This window comes from Delphinus delphis, chromosome 20 (genome assembly GCF_949987515.2).
Source record: "Delphinus delphis chromosome 20, mDelDel1.2, whole genome shotgun sequence".
NCBI lineage: Eukaryota > Metazoa > Chordata > Mammalia > Artiodactyla > Delphinidae > Delphinus > Delphinus delphis.
The window spans coordinates 3,149,299-3,161,921 of NC_082702.1; the positions used below are offsets into that span (position 1 = coordinate 3,149,299).

At 53.6% G+C, this 12,623-nt stretch overlaps 1 protein-coding gene across 3 annotated transcripts in view; it reads right to left on the bottom strand.

Moving 5' to 3' along the window:
* The window catches only part of ZNF628 (zinc finger protein 628), a 62,700-nt gene that overhangs the window by 13,335 nt on the left and 36,742 nt on the right, over positions 1 to 12,623 (bottom strand). The window lies entirely within an intron of this gene.

Here is a 12,623-nt window from a genome sequence, read left to right on the forward strand (position 1 = left end):
TTGTGTTGGTTTGCTTGGGCTGCCATAACAAAGTGCCACAGGCTGGGTGGCTTAAACAACGTAAAGTTATTTTCTCACTATTCTGGAGGCTGGAAGTCCAAGATCAAGGTGTTAGCAGGGTTGTTTTCTCCTGAGGCCTCTCTTCTTGGCTTGCAGATGGCCACCTTCTCCCTGTGTCCTCACATGGTCTCCCCTCTGCACCTGTCTGTGTCCAAATTTCCTCTTCTTGTAGGGACACTAGTCATATAGGAGTAGGGCTCACTCTACTGACCTCATTTTAATTTAATTACCTCTTTAAAGACCTTATCTGTGAATACAGTCACATTCTGAGGTATGGTGGTTAGGACTTCAACACATGAGTTTGGGAAGACACAATTCAGTCCATCACTCTTCTCAGAAGAAAAGATGTAAGACAAATACGACAGTGTTGGCCCCTCTGAGTTATGGGCTGGGGACACCAGGAACCTGCCACCTGTACATTTTTACAATAAATTTTATGGGGAACAAAGTCCCTCTTGGACTGGGTGAAGAGAGTGCTGCAGCATAGCAGGGTGGAGGCAAGGAGGGACAAGCCTTGTTTGGGCTCCCAGCCTGGCCCTGTCACCTCAGTTTCCCCCACACACACACTGGAGAGGGATGTAGGGGCAGGGTCAGCGAGGCCTGCAAAGGAGGTTTGGGGCAGGGCCCTGAGCTCCGGGAACTACCTCTGTCCCAAACCCTCCATGGCTCCCCATCACTCTTGCCCTCATAACCCAACTTCTGCCTAGCCTACAAAGCCCCGCGGGTCTGGCCCCCATCCACTTCTCTGACTTCACCTCCTCTCATCGCTCTCCCTCTCTCACTCCCTTCAAGCTTGCTCCTGCCTCAGGGCCGTTGCACCTGCTGTGCCCTCTGACTGGGAAGCTCCTGGCTGCTAGCTCTTCCATTAAGGTTGCAAGACAATTATAACCTTCTCAAAGAGGGCCTCTCCAACTGAAGTAGCACCCCTGCCCCATCCGGCCTCCAACTTACTGTCCAGTCTCAGCATCCTCACAGCACATCCAGAACCATAATTTCTTGTTTACAGACGTCTCCCTCCCAGACTCCTACAGGGACAGACGGTGCTTGTCTTGCTCACCACTGCATCCGCAGCTTCTGCACACAGCAGGTGCTCCATAAATGCTTTTTTTAAAAAAAAATTTATTCATTTGGCTGCACTGGGCCTTAGTTGCGGCACGCAGGATCTTCCTTGAGCGAGCGGGATCTTTCGTTGCGGCATGTAGGATCTCTTTTTTTTTTTTTAGTTGTGGCATGCGGCATCTTTTAGTTGTGGCACGCGGGCTCTAAGTTGCAGCATGCGGGATCTAGTTCCTTGACCAGGGATCTAACCCCGACCCCCTGCATTGGGAGCGCAGAGTTGTAACCGCTGGACCACCAGGGAAGTCCCCATAAATGTTTGTTGAATGATTACATGCGCCCCACCTACCCCCAATTCCAAGGGCTGGGATAGGAGAAAGGAGCCTGTGAATACCTTCTCATACCTGCAAGTGCAGGTCCTCAACAAACATCAGATGAAGCCAGCCCCGAGCTGTGAGCAACTCTTATCAAGATTGAAAACAGGGGGAGGAGGGCTCAAAAGTGGGGGCCACACCTTGAGGACACTCCAGCGGGGAGTCCCAGCACCAGCCTGGGACGTTGGCGCCCCCTGGTGGAACATCCCCAGGCCAGACCCTGCCGGCCGGCCGGTGGCCCCCAGTGTATTCCAGGCTGGTCTGGCGGTGGGACAGAGCTGGCCAGCAGATGTTGCCCTTGGCTTCTGATGGCTTGGATGAGCCCACTCCTGGAGCTGGGTTAGCAAAGGTCATGCCCCAGCCATGCAGGGGTGGCCCCCTGCCTGTCCTGACCTCCAATCCTCCAGAGACCTCCCTCCTAGCCTCTTGCCAAGGGACCCTGGGCCCTCCCCTCTGGGCCTGAGAGCAACAGGACAGGAAACCTTCCATGCCAACCCACAACACTACACGTATGTCCAGGGGACACACGGTCACACACACACACACACACACACACACACACACACACACACACACACGAGTCTGCCCAGACCAAGACAGAGAGGCAGTCAAAGTCTGAGAGACACTCGAGAGGTGGTGAAAGGGACAGAGACGGTGAGAGAAGCCAGAAGCACACGAGTGGTGGGAGGCGTCATCAGAGACACAGTGAAGAGGAGAGGGCTGCAGACAACCCAGCGAGGGGCAGGAGAGCCAGGGGGCAGAGGAGGAGAGAGCAAGGGGGACGGAGAGACAACACCAGAGCTGGTGAGAGTCACAGACAGACGGAGAGTCACAGGGGGCGGAGCACAGGGGGCCCGTCACGTCCCCACACCTGTGTCCACGCTGCCCTGTCCTCAGCTGTGGTGAGGCGCATGGGTGGTCCTTGACGTCTGGTCCACCCGCTGCTACTGGCCTCACTGATTGCAGCTCACAATACACTCCCAAGGGACTGGACCTCTGGCAACCTCTGCCTGGTGGTCCCCACCCTGAGCCCTGCACCTGGCTGGGCCTCTGCCACGGCCACTGCCCACCGGGATGCCACCGCTGTGCCGATGCTGCCTTTGGCATTGCTGGATGGTGCGCGGGCCTGGGAAGCAAAGGCCTGATCTCGGGCCTATGCTATCTCAAGTTCAGACCCCGGCCTTGCCACTTCCTCGCTGTGTGAGCTTGGAGAATTTCCCCTCTGCGCTACCTTCTTATCCCAGTTTTACCAGTGAGGTAATGGAAGATGGAATCAGGACACAGGATCTCCCAAGTGGTGGCAAGGAGTTTTGTTTTGTTTTTTTAAAAATTATTCCCTAACATTACACTATATCACATTTGATAGCTTTCATTTCAAAAGGACTCCTTGGGACTTCCCTGGTGGAAGTGGCTAAATATCTGCGCTCCCAATGAAGGGGGCCCGGGTTCGATCCCTGGTCAAGGACCTAGATGCCGCATGCCGCAACTAAGACCTGGTGCAGCCAAACAAACAAACAAACAAACAAACAAACAAAAAAAATATATATATATATAAACAAAAGGACTCCTATGTTGGGAATTCCCTGGCGGTCCAGTGATTAAGACTTCGCGCTTTCACTGCTGAGGGTGCAGGTTCAATCCCTGGTCAGGGAACTAAGATCCCACAAGCTGCCTGGCTGGGGGTGGGAGGAAGGACTCCTATGTATATTCTCTTCTTGAGCCAGAGTCTTTTATAATTTGCTGCTGATAATTTTATCAAGGTCATTTGGAGGACAAAAAGGTTATTTATAATAGATCTTAGAAATAATATACTTTAGTATTTAACAACTATGAGAGCTTTTACAAAGTTCTTAGTTTCCCTCCTAAGGGTTTTTTCCCCCATGTGGGTTAAATCCCCCAGCACAGCTGCCTGTGACTTTGGGTGACTGTGTGCCCGGACCTCAGTTTCTCCTTCGGGAAATAGGGACACTGATGCCTTCCTGTGAGTGCCCAGGGGCAGGCGGCCTCACCGAGGTGCAGCGTGTCAGGCACTGGGGAACCCTGGGGGAAGCTCTCGCTGTTCTGTGTCTCTCTCCCTGCCTGCGTGCTGGGGGCGCCGGAGGCAGCCCCAGGCTCAGCCTCAGTGGCTGCAACCACTGGCCCAGTTAACGTGGCCTTGAGGGGAGCCCGGGAGGAGCCATCACTGGGGCCAAGCCTCTCCCTCTGTGCCCTGCCTCAAAGACGCCGACGTCCTAACCTGCAGAACCTGCAACTGTGCGACTTGGGGCGAAAGGGACTTTGTAGGTGTGGTGGAGTTAAGGATCTTCAGAGGGGGAGATGATCCTGGATTATGCAGTGAGTCCTTATAAGAGGGAGACAGGAGGGTCGGGGCCAGAAGGAGATGGGGCAATAGAGGCAGAGGGCAGGGCGATGCACTTTAAAGACGGAGGAGTGGGCCACAAGGCAAGGAATTTGGGAGACCTCTAGAAGCCAGAAAAGGCATGGGAACAGATTCCCTCTAGAGCTGCCAGAAGCAACACCTTGACTTTAGCCCGTGGGACCCATCTTGGACTTCTGATCCCCAGAACTGCGAGAGAGTCCCTGTGCATGGTTTTGGGGTTTTTAAAAATTTATTTATTTATTTATTTATGGCTGCGCTGGGTCTTTGTTGCCGTGCGCAGGTTTTCTCTAGTTGCGGCGAGCAGGGGCTACACTTCATTGTGGTGCACAGGCTTCTCATTGCGGTGGCTTCTCTTTGCAGCGCATGGGCTCTAGGCGTGTGGGCTTCAGTAGTTGTGGCTCGTGGGCTCTAGAGCGCAGGCTCAGTAGTTGTGGCGCACAGGCAATTGGGATCTTCCCGGACCAGGGCTCGAACCTGTTTCCCCTGCACTGGCAGCTGGATTCTTAAACACTGTGCCACCAGGGAAGACCCTGTGCATGGTTTTAAGCCACTAGGTTTGCGACAGTGTGTTAGGGCATCCGCAGGACGCTCATACACCTCCCGACACAAACCCCCAATGCAGTCTTCTCAGAGCAAACACTGAGACACTCCCTCCTTCCCGCACCAGCGGAGACCAGGTTCCCCCACTCTGGCCAACACCCTCCAGAGGCAAGAGGACCCCACTCCCAGCCCCAGGAGCCAGCCCCTCCTCCCTGCCACATCCCAGCCCCCCGGAAACACAAGGGCCCCCAAGTCCCCCAGTGAAATGCCTTGGGGGGAACCATGCCCATGTTTTCTTTTCCGCTCCTGCCACAGCCTGGCTGTCACCCATGTCACCCACCTGAGCAGCGAGGCCCATACCACAGGTGTCCCCCCCCTCCCCTGCTCACTCAGAAGCTCGGGTATGAGATGAAACGCAGGGTTTGGGGGTCAACCCTCCCCCCCGAAGCCAGCCCCTCCTGCAGGCTGGAAGACCTCGGGCACTGGCAAGCTGCTCTCTGAGGCTGTTTCCCCGGGACGCCAGGCCTGGAGCAGAGGGAGGCAAGGAGGCACGGGCAAGTGGGTCTGGAGGTGGGTGGATGGATGTGGGATGTCTGCCCACAGCGGGGGCTCCCGGCATGCCCCCTGGGGGCCACCTCCCCTCCTTCCCAGCCGGCACCCAAGCCTCCCACCGCCCCTCCACTAGCCTGCAATCATGGCTCCTCCACGCTAATCACTGCTATTGCTGCGGTTGACTCTGCTCCTGGCCTGCTTCCCTAATGAGGGCTTTGTCCCCTTAATTGGCCATCTCCAGGAGCTTTTCTCTGGCCCCCCACCTACACTGCACTGTCCCAGATCGCAGGTCCAACTATGTGCTAATTGGGCCCTTGGGGGACACACAGAAAGACCCCTCCCCTCCCTGCCCCCTTGCCTTCCTATATCAGACCCCCACCTACAGGTGCCTCAAACCTCAGGGATGTTCTAATTGCCCAGGCCCTGCCTCTGCCAGCCCGGGGAGGGCCTTTCCCTGCAGAGCCCACCCACCCTCCCAAAGCCCATCTCTCTTCCTGTCCCCCACCCCCCAGCCCTGAACCTACAGCCCTGGCTGCTCCTTGCCCCTCAAAGATTTGGGGGGAGCTACTCCAGATCACCCTGGCCATGCACCCCGGGGCCCGTCAGCCTCTGGAATCTCCGAGCCCGGCCCCCGGGAGCTGTATGCCTTCGTGACTGGGGCAGCCGCCTATGTGCTGCGCACCCTGCACCCCCGGCAGACCCAGCCCCCCAAAAGGAGGCCCAACCATAGGAGGTTCCTTCACAACCAGATCTGCAGGGGAGGGGAGCGGGGTGGGAGGGGAGCCGTTGGTGTTGGGGAGACCAGGCCCAGACCGAACAGAGAGAAGTGGACCCCGGAGCTGGATGCAATCAACACCAGTATGCATTTACTGAGTGCCAACTGTGCGCCAGGCCCCAGAGACCCATCAGTACAAAGCAGACAAAATTCTCTGTCTTCATGGAGCTCGTGTTCCAGTGGGCAGGCCAAAATAAAGAGACGAATGATACGGTATGATGCTACCAAGTGGAGGAGCCTTGAAGACACAGTGCTGAGTGACAGGAGCCAGACACAAAAGGCAACCTGTGGTATCATTCCATTGCTGTGACATATCCAGAACGGGCAAATGCACGGAGCCAGAAGGCAGATTAGTGGGCGCCGGGGGCTGGCAGGGGCGATGGGGAGAGACTGCTAATAGGTACCGGGTTTCCTTCCAGGGTGATGAAAAGTTCTGGAACTAATTAGAGGTGGTGGTTGCACGACATCATGAATGTACTGAATGCCAGTGAATTGCACACTTTAAAATGGTTCATTTTAAGTGATATGAATTTTATCCCGATTTTTACAAACAATATGGTGTGTTCGAAGGTGATAAGTGCTGCGGAGGGCATGCTGGGGGAGGGTTGGTATTTTAGGTAAGGTGTCAGGGAAGGCCTCACTGAGGAGGTGACATTTGAGCAGAGACCTGAGAGAGGTGAGGGAAGGAGCCCTGTGGATGTCTGAGGAAGAGCATACCAGGAAAGGGACAGCACGTGCGAAGGCCCTGAGGCAGGAACATCCCTGGTGTGTTCCAGGGCAAGTAAGAAGGCTGGGGTGGCTGGAACAGAGTGAAAGGGGAAGGGAATTAGGTTCAAAAGAAACAGGGCCCTGATCGTGGAGACCTCATGGGCCTCTGGAGGGACTTGGGCTCTGGGCTGGGATGTGGTACAATCTGAAATGATCCCTCTGGGTGTTGAGCGGAGATCAGATTGTGTAGGAGGCTACTGCAGTGATCCAGGCAAGGGATGATGGTGGCTCAGATGATGGGTGGGGGACTGGGCTGTGGAGATGGGGTCCGACTCTGGGGCTTTTTGAAGGTAGCGCCTTTCTAACCCACACACCACACTTGGCCCCTCTCCCATGGCTCCCCATCGCCCTCAGGACAAAGGCTCTGCCCTAGTAGCCCCTGTTCCCCTTGCCAGCCTCAGCTCCCCATCTAGCACTTCACCATTCAGCCTCTGGGCCTTTGCACATGCTCTTCCCTTTGTGGTACAATGCGGTTCCCTGTCTCCAGGAATGTGGATGGAGACCTCTGTTCCTTCAGGTTTCTGCTCAGCCTGTCCCCACTCTCACACCCACCCAGCACCATCCCACCTTGCCCTGTGCTCTCCCCTCACCCTCTGACAGTAACCATTTTTTGAGGTTGCTGTGTGCCAGGTACAGTGTACTAAGGCCTTGCCATACACTACATCACTTAATGCTCCCAACAAACTCACACTGTAGGTTCTGTCTTTCCCCTATATTACAGCCAAGGAAGCTCAGAGAGGTTCAATGACTTGTCCAAGGCTACACAGCTAGACAGTTGATACAACCCTAGGCAGTCTGAATCCAGAGCCCATGCTCTGGACCACTTTATAGTTCTGCCTGGATATAGCATCTCAGGGACTTGATGATGATGGTGATGAGGAGGAGGATGGTGGTGATGGTGATGGTGACAGTGATGGTGATGATGGTAGTAAGGATGATAATGGTAATGATGACAGTGATGGTGATGATAATGAGGATGATGGTGATAGTGGTGATGGTGATGGTGAGGATGAAGAGGATGATGGTGATGGTGATGGCGATGATGGTGATGATGGTGATGGTGGTGATGATGGTGAGGATGATGATGGTGATGATAGTGATGGTGATGCTGATGATGATGGTGATGGCAATGATGGTGATGGTGGTGATAATGGTGATGATGATGGTGATGGTGACGGTGATGATGATGATGGTGATGGTGATGATGATGGTGACGGTGATGATAGTGATGGTGATGGTGATGATGATGGTGATGGCGATGATGGTGATGGTGGTGATAATGGTGATGATGATGGTGATGGTGAGGATGATGGTGACGGTGATGATGATGATGATGATGGTGATGGTGATGATGATAGTGATGGTGATGGTGATGATGATGGTGATAGTGGTGATGGTGATGGTGAGGATGATGATGGTGATGATAGTGATGGTGATGGTGATGATGATGGTGATGATGGTAGCTAAAATTTATCTGATACTTAGTATGTGCCGAGCACTGTTCTAAGTACTTCAGTTTTAACTCCCCGTACTCACTTACAGTGAGTATGAACTCATTAATCTCTGACAGTAACCCCAGGATGTAGGTGCTTTTATAATCCTCCTTTTTCAGATGAGGAAACTGAGGCACAGAGAGGTAAACTGACTTGCCAAAGGACCTGCTTTTCTGTAAGTACGTGGCTCCCCCCAGCCAGCCCAGGACCGTGCCTCAGGAGGTCGTGGAACCAAATTTGAGTAAATGGGAGCCCGGTTCAGCCTAAACACTGCCCCCATACTGCAGGCCACCTTCCACCAGGATGCCCAGCTGTGGCCACACCCAGAATGCTCACCCCGCATACACACATACACCACTGAAGAGGAAAACACTCATGTCCCCAAACAGGGTCCAGCCCTGTGTTCCTGAGCTGGCCTCCCAACTCCTCTTCAGCCTCCTCTGCTCAAGGACCCCTCCCCATCTTCAGCCCTCCCCCCAATCTGGACCCTGTGATAATGCCAGCCTCTGGCCTCCCAGGCTCCCTGTCTGTCCTCCCTGCTCCCCAGGGCCAGCTTCTCTGCTAGAGCATCCCAACCTCCCCACCCCCATGCCCGGTTCTACCACGTGCTCCCCAGGGACACAGGCTGCCCACCAGTGGCCTTGAGGGCAGCCCAGGTAGCTCTGAAGCACAGTCCCCTCAGCACTCAAGCTCAGCCTAGGAAGATCCAGGTCAGAGACAAGCTCTCCTCAGCATCTTCCCACCCACGCCCTCCTCCTCCCTCCAGGTCCGCTCAGGCCCTGCTCCCTCAGGAACCCCCTCCCACCCACGCTATGAAATTTTAACTTTTTGTGAACATTTTTCAAACCCACAGAAAAGTCAAGACAGTTGTCTGATGCAGCAGTTCTAAAAAGGTGGTCCCCTAGGCTTCCCTGGTGGCGCAGTGGTTGAGAGTCCGCCTGCTGATGCAGAGGACACGGGTTCGTGCCCCGGTCCGGGAAGATCCCACATGCCGCGGAGCCGCTGGGCCCGTGAGCCATGGCCGCTGAGCCTGCGCGTCGGAGCCTGTGCTCCGCAACAGTGAGAGGCCCGCGTACCGAAAAAAAATTAAAAAAAAAAATAAAAAGGTGGTCCCCAGATCAGCACCACTAGCACCTAAGCATCACTTAGGAGTGTGTTAGCAATGCAAATTCTTGGACCCCACCCCAGAAACTCGGGGGCCCAGGAACCAGCATTCCCACAAGCCCTCCAGGTGTCCTTCCTGTTGTGCACTGAAGTTTAAGAGCCACTGGCCTATTGATCTCTCATGTAACATCACTTAGATTTTACTGTCCATAACATCTTAGCCTATTTCTTTCATCTATATGTTTTTAAATAAGTTTAAAAGTAAATCACAAATGTCACGACTCTTCAGCCCTAAACACCATTTATCCTTACTTTGTTCAGGTCAGGGACCATACGTGGCATGTAGTTGTTATGAAACTTAAATCAGTCCCCCGCCCCCACCCCCGCACCCCCTCTGTCATTTAACCTGACCTCCCATTACTGAAAACTTTCCCTGGGGCACTCAGAGCATAACTATCCTCCTTGGCATCAAAGACAGTGTTACAGTGGCAGCTCTCACTAAATATAGGAAAATATATATAACATTGGGCTTCCCTGGTGACGCAGTGGTTAAGGATCCGCCTGCCAAGGCGGGGGACACGGGTTCGAGCCCTAGTCCGGAAGACACCACATGCTGCGGAGCAACTAAGCCCGTGCACCACAACTACTGAACCTGTGCTCTAGAGCCCGCGAGCCACAACTACTGAGCCCATGCGCCACAACTACTGAAGCCCGCGCGCCTATATCCCGTGCTCTGCAACAAGAGAAGCCACCACAATGAGAAGCACGCGCACCGCAAGGAAGAGTAGCCCCCACTCGCTGCAACTGGAGAAAGCCCGCGTGCAGCAACGAAAACCCAATGCAGCCAAAAATAAATAAATTAAATAAATAAATATAAATGTAAATATATATATATATATAATTCATCATTTTGAACATTTTAAAGTGTACAATTCAGAGGCATTTTGTATATTCATAATGTTTTGCAACCATCACCTCCACCTAGTTCTGGAACATTTTCATCAACTCCAAAGGAGAACCGGTACCCATTAGTATTCCCTCCCCATCCTCCCCTCCCCGCCAGCACCTGGTAACCACCAATCTACTCTATGTTTCCAGGGATTTGCCTATTCTGGACATTTCACATAAACAGAGTCATACAATATCAGATACTTTTTTTTTTTTTTTTTTTTTGCGGTACGCGGGCCTCTCACTGTTGTGGCCTCTCCCGTTGCGGAGCACAAGCTCCGGACGCGCAGGCTCAGCGGCCATGGCTCACGGGCCCAGTCGCTCCGCGGCACGTGGGATCTTCCTGGACCGGGGCATGAACCCCTGTCCACTGCATCGGCAGGCGGACTCCCAACCACTGCCCCACCAGGGAAGCCCTCAGATACATTTTTAAATAAACTGTTTCCTGGAAGTTTACCATAGTACAAAAAAATGAACACATCAACCGTGTGGAGTTTAATGAATTTTCCCAAAGGGGCCCCACTGACGTAACCAACACTCAGATCCAGGAACAGGGCATTCCTTGTCCCAGAGACCCTGGTAGTACCTCCTTCCCATGAACCACACATCCTGATTTCTCTCACTGTCGATTGAGTTAGCCTGTTTTTGAACTTTATTTAAATGGTGTCACGTATCCACTTATTTTAACTCACCGCTTTTGTTCAACATTATGTTTTTGCATTAACCTGCTAGAACTTCCATAATCAAACACTACAGACTGGTGCAACAGAAATGTATTGATACTTTCTCATGATTCTGGAGGCTGAAGTCCAAGATCAAGGTGTCGGCAGGGAGAGGCCTCTCTCTTTGGCTTCACACGTGGTCATCCCTCTGTGCGTCCTAATCTCCTCTTGCTGGATTAGGGACCATACTGATGATGTCATTTTAATGTAATCACCTCTCTAACGACCCTGTCTCCAAATACAGTCACATTCTGAGGTCCTGGGGGTTAAAACTTCAACATATGAATTTTAGGGGGACACAGTTCAGCCCCTAACAGTTTGTGAGATCCGTCTGCATTGTTACTGAGGGGTTAGGAATACTGGGGGGAGACCCGTGCAATGGCTATTACAATCATCCAGGTGGGGGAAGCTGGGGACTCCAACCAGGGGTTAGTGGAGATACTGAGAGGGTTGGTGGAGATGCAGATTCATAACTACTTAGGCAGTAGAATCCACAGGGCATCATGTTATAGTCACATTGCCAGCCCACAGTGCACCTTTGTGTGAAAATTTTGTTAAAGGCACCCCTTCCTTAAGACATTTTTTACTTTTACATGTTGGAATATAGTCATATTAAATCTAAATGTCAAAAATGTGCGTAGTGTTGGACGAGATGTGCTGCCTTGTGCAGTGCACAAACCCCACAGCTGTTCAGAGCTTCCCTATGAATGGGGTTAAAAAGATTACATTGTCAGACTCATGAAAATGGACCCAGGGGCAGAGATATTAGCACAGAGAAGAAAAATGTGGAGGGAGAGAAGGGACAAATCACTCCTGGGATGGCAGATAGGAGGGGAGTCCTTCGTGGTCACCCAGCTAATGCCTGGCTCTCTCTGCAGGCAGTTTGTCAAGATCGAAGCTGCCACCCAGCGCCTGGCCATATCCATCCTGTCCCAGGAGGCACCTCCCCAGAGACCGCCACCCCAAAGGCCACCTCCACCACCTCCATCCCCCTTCCTGGGGGTGGCCTGTGATGTGGCCCCCACTGGCCCCAGCCTAAGTCTCGCTGCCCTGGACGCCTCCACCCACGACCTCTTTGAGGACATTGTGGTCCCCCCAGAGTGTCCCTCAGCGTCATCTGACCTGTCCCACTGTGTGCTGGGCCAGGCGGACCTGAGGCAGGACCCACACTTCTATGACCCCCTGCTCCCTACCCTGCATGCCCTGGGGGGATGGGAGGGAATGAGCTCTCAGCTCCTGAGGGAGGTTGGGTGGGCAGGTGAGAGGTGTCTTGTGCCTGCCATTCTCAGAGGATCCCTGAAGGCTGGGGGACCCGCTCCCCATGACACCCAATCACAACCCAGCCCAGGCTCCCAGACAAACCAGTCTGCGCCTCCCTCCGTGACAGTTCTTCAGCCACCGCCCCCCCAGGAGCCCCTTGTCCCATCCACTACCCTCCTGGCAGCCTGTGGGAATATGAACCAAGCCCAGACTCCCACCTCTGACCACAGCCTCATGGGTCTTCTTCCAGGTCCAGTGCCCCCATCACAGCCCCTTCGGGGGGGGGGTTCACGCTTTCCCTCCCCCACCTTCTCCCTTCTTTCTTCCCAACCCCACCTCCTTGGCAACTGTCCCTTCAGTTCCCTCTTACCCTGGTTCACCTCTGCCTAGTGTCTGGTGTCATCTTATTTATTCCCAAAGATTTGTTGAGTGCCTACTATGTGCCAGGCCCAGGTTTGGGTGCTGAGGATTCAGCAGTGAATAAAACAGATAACATCTCTGCCCTCGAGGAGTTCTCATGGCGGGGGGTAAAGTCGGGGGTACTGAAAATAAATGAGTACATCCATACATTTTTTTAAACACAAGATAAAT